The sequence below is a fragment of the Oryctolagus cuniculus genome, chromosome 1, assembly GCF_964237555.1.
Source record: "Oryctolagus cuniculus chromosome 1, mOryCun1.1, whole genome shotgun sequence".
In the NCBI taxonomy this organism is placed as follows: domain Eukaryota; kingdom Metazoa; phylum Chordata; class Mammalia; order Lagomorpha; family Leporidae; genus Oryctolagus; species Oryctolagus cuniculus.
The window spans coordinates 155,168,008-155,173,471 of NC_091432.1; the positions used below are offsets into that span (position 1 = coordinate 155,168,008).

At 46.4% G+C, this 5,464-nt stretch overlaps 1 protein-coding gene across 2 annotated transcripts in view; it reads right to left on the reverse strand.

Annotated features, from left to right (window-relative positions):
* Positions 1 to 5,464, reverse strand: part of OSTF1 (osteoclast stimulating factor 1) — a 61,801-nt gene that overhangs the window by 55,827 nt on the left and 510 nt on the right. The window lies entirely within an intron of this gene.

Below are 5,464 nucleotides of genomic sequence, written 5' to 3' on the forward strand. Positions count from 1 at the left end.
CACATCAGAGTGCCTGGGATCAAGTCCCACCTCAGCTCCTGATCCAATTCCCTGCTGACACATACCCGAAGAGGCAGTAGATGAGGGTTCAGGTGTTTGGATCCCTGCCACTGATGTGGAGCTCCAGGCTCTGGCCTCAGCCTGGCACAGTCTTGGCTATTGTGGGCATTTGGGGAATGAACAAGCTTATGGGAGATATCTCTCTTTCTCCCTCTCTCTCCCTCCCCTTCCTTTTCCCTATCTCTTTCTTCTCCACTCTCTTGCTATGACTTAGGAATAAATTAAAAATTAATTAACTTTAAAGAATAAGACACTGGGGCCCAGCATTGTGGCACAGCAGGTTAAAGCCCCAGTCTGCGGCACTGGCATCCCATATGGGTGCCACTTTGAGTTCCCCGCTGCCCCACTTCCAATGCAGCTCTCTGCTATGGCCTGGGATAGCAGTGGAAGATGGCCCAAGTTCTTGGGCCCCTGCACCCATGTGGGAGATCCAGAAGAAGCTCCTGGCTCCTGGCTTCAGATTGGCATAGCTGGGGCCATTGGCAGCCATCTGGAGAGTGAACAAGTGGATGGAAGACCTCTCTCTTTCTCTGTGCCTCTGCCTCTCTGTAACTCTGCCTTTCAAATAAATAAAGAAATAAATCTTAAAAAAAAAAAAAAAAAAACTAGCTTTAAAAAAAAAGACTAAGACACTGCTTGGGGCACCCACATCCCCACACTGGGGTACTTAAGATCCAGGCCTCAAGTGCTTGGGTCCCTGCACCCGCATGGGAGACAGGGAGGAAGCACCTGGCTCCTGGCTTTGGATCAGCACAGCTCCAGCAGTAGCGGCCATTAGGGGAGTGAACCAACGGAAGGAAGACCTTTCTCTCTGTCTCTCTCTCACTGTCTACTCTCACTGTCTATAATTCTACCTGTAAAAAAAAAAAAAAAAAATAGGTCCAGGCCTAGCTATTCTAGCTTCTTGCTGCTGTACACCCTGAGAGGCAGCAGGTGTGGCTCAAGTACTTGGGTCCTTACCATCCACATAGAGAGTTTTATGCTCCTGGCTTTGACCCAACCCAGCCCTAGCTGTGCAGGCATTTAGTGAGTGAACCAGCAGATGGAAAAATCTCACACTCTCTTTTCTGCTTGCCTCTCATAAAAACAATTTTTTAACTCAGAAAAGAAATTGTCCAGTTGGCAGTTCCATGTGGGCGCACCACATTTCCCTGGCTCTCTGCAAAAAGCTCAGCACCTACACAGTGAGTCAAATGTGGACTGGAGGATATGTTATTTCATTTCTGCCTGGGTCAAATGATTGTTCTCCCTTTGCTGCCCAGCAGATTCTTACTCAGCATTCAAGACCCTGCTTCAATTCCCCACTTCTGGGAACTCCTCGTCGGCTTCCTCCAGCTTGTTGCCCTATACTTTCCACTCTTCCAGTCACACCTGGATAATACCGCCAGTGAAATTCATTACACTTTTTCTGTATAAGGCACACTCACATGCTGCTGGTAGGAAGGGAAGTTGGTATGCCTTTTGGAAGAGCAATTTGGAGATGTCTGTGAAAATGACAGTACACAAACCACGTACACTCATTCCCAATGCCAGAACCTGATCCTCTGGATCTGCATGGATAAACAACAAGGCTGCTGAAAAATTGTTGCCACAAAAGATGGGAACCATCTAAATGCACATTAATAGGCTTCTGGTTAAAGAAGTATAAGTGGATACCACTCAACTCTTTACATGAACTATGAGTTTCCTTTGGAACTAAGATTTACAATTGTTTTCCAAACTCCTTTTATGTGTTTGATAGAGAATCCTGACCTGATAGTTCATTCACATTAGCCTGCTCCAAGTTGTCTGCTTTTTTAATTGCCTTGCCCTGCGCATCAAGCAAGTGAGGACAACTGGGGCAAAGGTTTTCAATGAGTCTGCATCAGAAAATCTCACTGCATTAGCCACAAAGAGGCCAAGTGGTGGGAATGTGGGAAACATGAGGGACAGGGGACCCCACTGTTTCCACAGTGCTGAGGAGAGGAACTCAGCCTCCAGCTTTTGCAACTTCCTAGTGAAGCTACAAGAGCCCATGCACAGTCTTCCCCAACCTTCTTCCAAAGACTTTATTACATTATCAAGACTTCTTATGCTTCTGCCATTCATAAACAGTTACAAAGAATCAAACAAAGCAGTTACAAAAGATCAAACACTGCTCTACTGCCAAAAAGTATAGTCTAATACAGACCTAGTGAAAAAGAACAGTGACACACGGCAAGTGCCAATAACCTTGAACTGCAGAAGTTAATAAAGGGGGCTGCCCAACAAAAGTAGACCCAATCCAGCAGAATCTCTCACACGCTTCTCTGCCAAGTGCACAGCCTCATGTTACAGCATGTATTCCACCCCCAGGTCACACCAACCACTAACTAGCTTGGAGCCTTTCAACCTCACAAAGTAATATTCCTTCCAGAAAAAAAGGCTATAAGGACCCATTCCGGAAGTCAGAATAACTGAAGGAGATAAAGCATTGCAATGTCTGACACCTGGCCAAATAAATTTAGCAATCAACATGATAATTAACATTCTGGAATTTTCAAGATGGTTTCAGAGTTAAGGCATGTGCATATTTCAAAGCCAACCCCATACTCTGACCTTTGATTAATTCATTTATCCAAAGGGTTAAGTTTACATAGAAGTTCAAGTTATTTTAGAGGAAGACTTTTTCCTCCCCAAAGTGTTACTAAAGCAGCATATGTGCGATGCCTTTGAAGTTTTATGATGTTTTTACCACGACTAACGAAAGAACTCAAAACACTGACATTTGCTTCTTCAAAGTCACAGGAATTTATTTTCACAAGACACATGAAATATTTATGTTGCTTTACTTCCACCACCAAAATCAATACGCCATTTGAAAGAAATAGCCAAGGTCAGACATCAGGGTTCCAAATGTAATGGATTGGTATCAAGCCTTCTTAGAATAAGATGATTCAAGGGTCCAAAGCTTATCCAATACCCTTTGGTCCATCCTTAGCTCAAGTTCAGAGCCATTCTCCTTGCTGCTACCATCCAGGGGGTGACCTTTCTCTGCAGTGTCACAAGGAAGTCTGACTGAAGACCAGTTGTCCCTTCCTTTTCACTTCCTGCCCACCAGCTCCAACAAACACATGACCACTCATGTGAATGGTACACCATGCCTAAAGCAAAATAACATAGTGTTTAAATTCACTCTGAGTTCTAATCCTACTGGCTACCTCTTTGCCCAGAATTTGACTTTCAGCAAGTCAATCAACACTTCTGTGTCTTGTCTTCATCTTGTCACCTGTGCAATGTGTACAGAAACAATGCAGATCTCACATGGTTGTTGGGAAAAATAAGTGAATTAATACACGTAAAAGTTGGGACACTTCTGTTTGCAATTAAGCCAATACAAAATTTCAAGTCTGACTGACACTAATATTTCTCAGCGTAAATTATAATGCAAAAAAACTGATTTTTTAAGGTTGTTTTCATTTATTTATTTGAAAGGCAGAGTTACTGAAAGAGACAAGGAGAGACACAGAGAAATCTTCCATCTGCTGGTTCATACCCTAAATGGCTGCAACAGCCAGGGCTGGGCCAGGCAGGAAGCCAGGAGCCAGGAGCTTCATCCAGGTCTCCCACTTGAGCACAGGGAGTCAACCACTTGGAACATCCTCCGCTGCTTTCCCAGGAGCATTAGCAGGGAGCTGGATCAGAAGTGGAGCAGCCAGGACTTGAATCAGTGTGCATATGGGGTTCAAGCGTTGCAGGCAGAGGCTTTACCCACTATAGCACAGCGCCACCCCCCCCCAAAAAAAAAAAAAAACTGATTTCTATAATGTCTGTATTTGTGTTTGGATCTCATTGACAACTTACTGTGAAGTCAAAGTTCTCTACAACAGCAGTCATATTTAACTATGTGCTTTCTGAGTTACTCAGGAGGAAGGGAGGGGTAGGCATTGTGGTTCAGTGGGTTAAGCCATACTTGCAATACAGGGATCCTCTATCTGAGTACCGCAGCACCACTGCTCCACTTCCAACCCAGCTCCCTGTTAATACTCCTGGGAAAGCAGTGGAAGGCGGCCCAAGTACCTGGTCCCCTGCTACCCACGTGAAGAGATCAGGATGGAGTTCCTGGTTCTTAGGTTCTGTCTGGCCCATCCCTGCTTGTTGAGACCATTTGAAGAGTGAACCAGAGAATGGAAAATCGATCTCTCTCTCTCTCTCTCTTTCCCCCTCCCTCTCTCCCTTTCTCCCTCTCTTTCAGTTTCTCCCTCTGTATCAATCTGCCTTTCAAATCATACAACAAAAATGGTTCCCAGGAGTGAGCACTCAACTAGTTACAGGATGATTCCGTAAGCCACACCCAAGCATGCATGAATACACAAGCAAGCACACACTCAGCGGCAGCACACACACACACACACACACACTCCTATCGCTGCCCTCCAGATGCAACACAGGCATCACTTACGTCTGGAGAGATGAACTGCTTCTCAGAACACTCTTTAAAGCACTCTGCTTAGCAATCAAAAACCGACTCTGCTTTGTTGGACACTAGAGGTCCTGATTTACATCTGGGTTTAGAAAGCTGACATCTCGTGCATACATACTTCACATGCAAATTCCTCGTCAGATTCCACAAGCAAAGCAGAGCTTTGCCCCATCTTTTGCTCCCCGCGTGGCCAGACTCAGCAGCTGCCTTCACACCCAGCTGACCAAACTGGAAACCTTCATGGACTGACTATTGCACAAGGGTGACTGTTCTGAAGTACAGGAACCTGAGCCCGCCACTGAATGATCTCAAAAGAAAGACAACCTCACAATCACTAAAGCTGTAGAGCTTACCCAACATTTAGGAAGGTCAAGGGAATATAATGAACCCACGCGACTACCTCTTGCTACTGAAGTCACTTCAAAACCTGACGTAAACAGATTAAGTTTCAGCCTTTGCTATTCCGAAATTACAAGACTGGAAGAAAAAAATATTGAGAGTCTTTCGGGTCATTTATCTACCTTTTCCTACCTTTCCCTTAATACACACTCAGCTGTCCCTAAGAGTGTGTTAACGGTGCTGAATTGAAATGTCAGCCCCTTTTAAACGCTCTCGCTTCTCTCTAACGCAGAGAATACTTTGAGAGTCACAAACGAACAAGAACAATCGGCCAAGAAAACTGCTTGGAGGAGTTGGCGAGCGTCACGCCCAAGCCCCTGGAGAGGCCGAGGCGGAGGACGCGGTTGCGCGCCACCGCGGCACCTGCGAAAAGCCACGGCCGAGGTGACCGTGCCGCAGCCCGGAGGGACCCACGGACGCCCCACCGCAGACCCCGGGGTCCCCACCCAGCGTCGCCAGGCTCCCGAGCCCCGCAGGCGGCCGGCTCATCACCCCACCCTGCGGGCCGCGCACTTCCCGTTCGCCCCGGCCGGTCAAGAACTGGAGTTTGACAGTGACACGCAC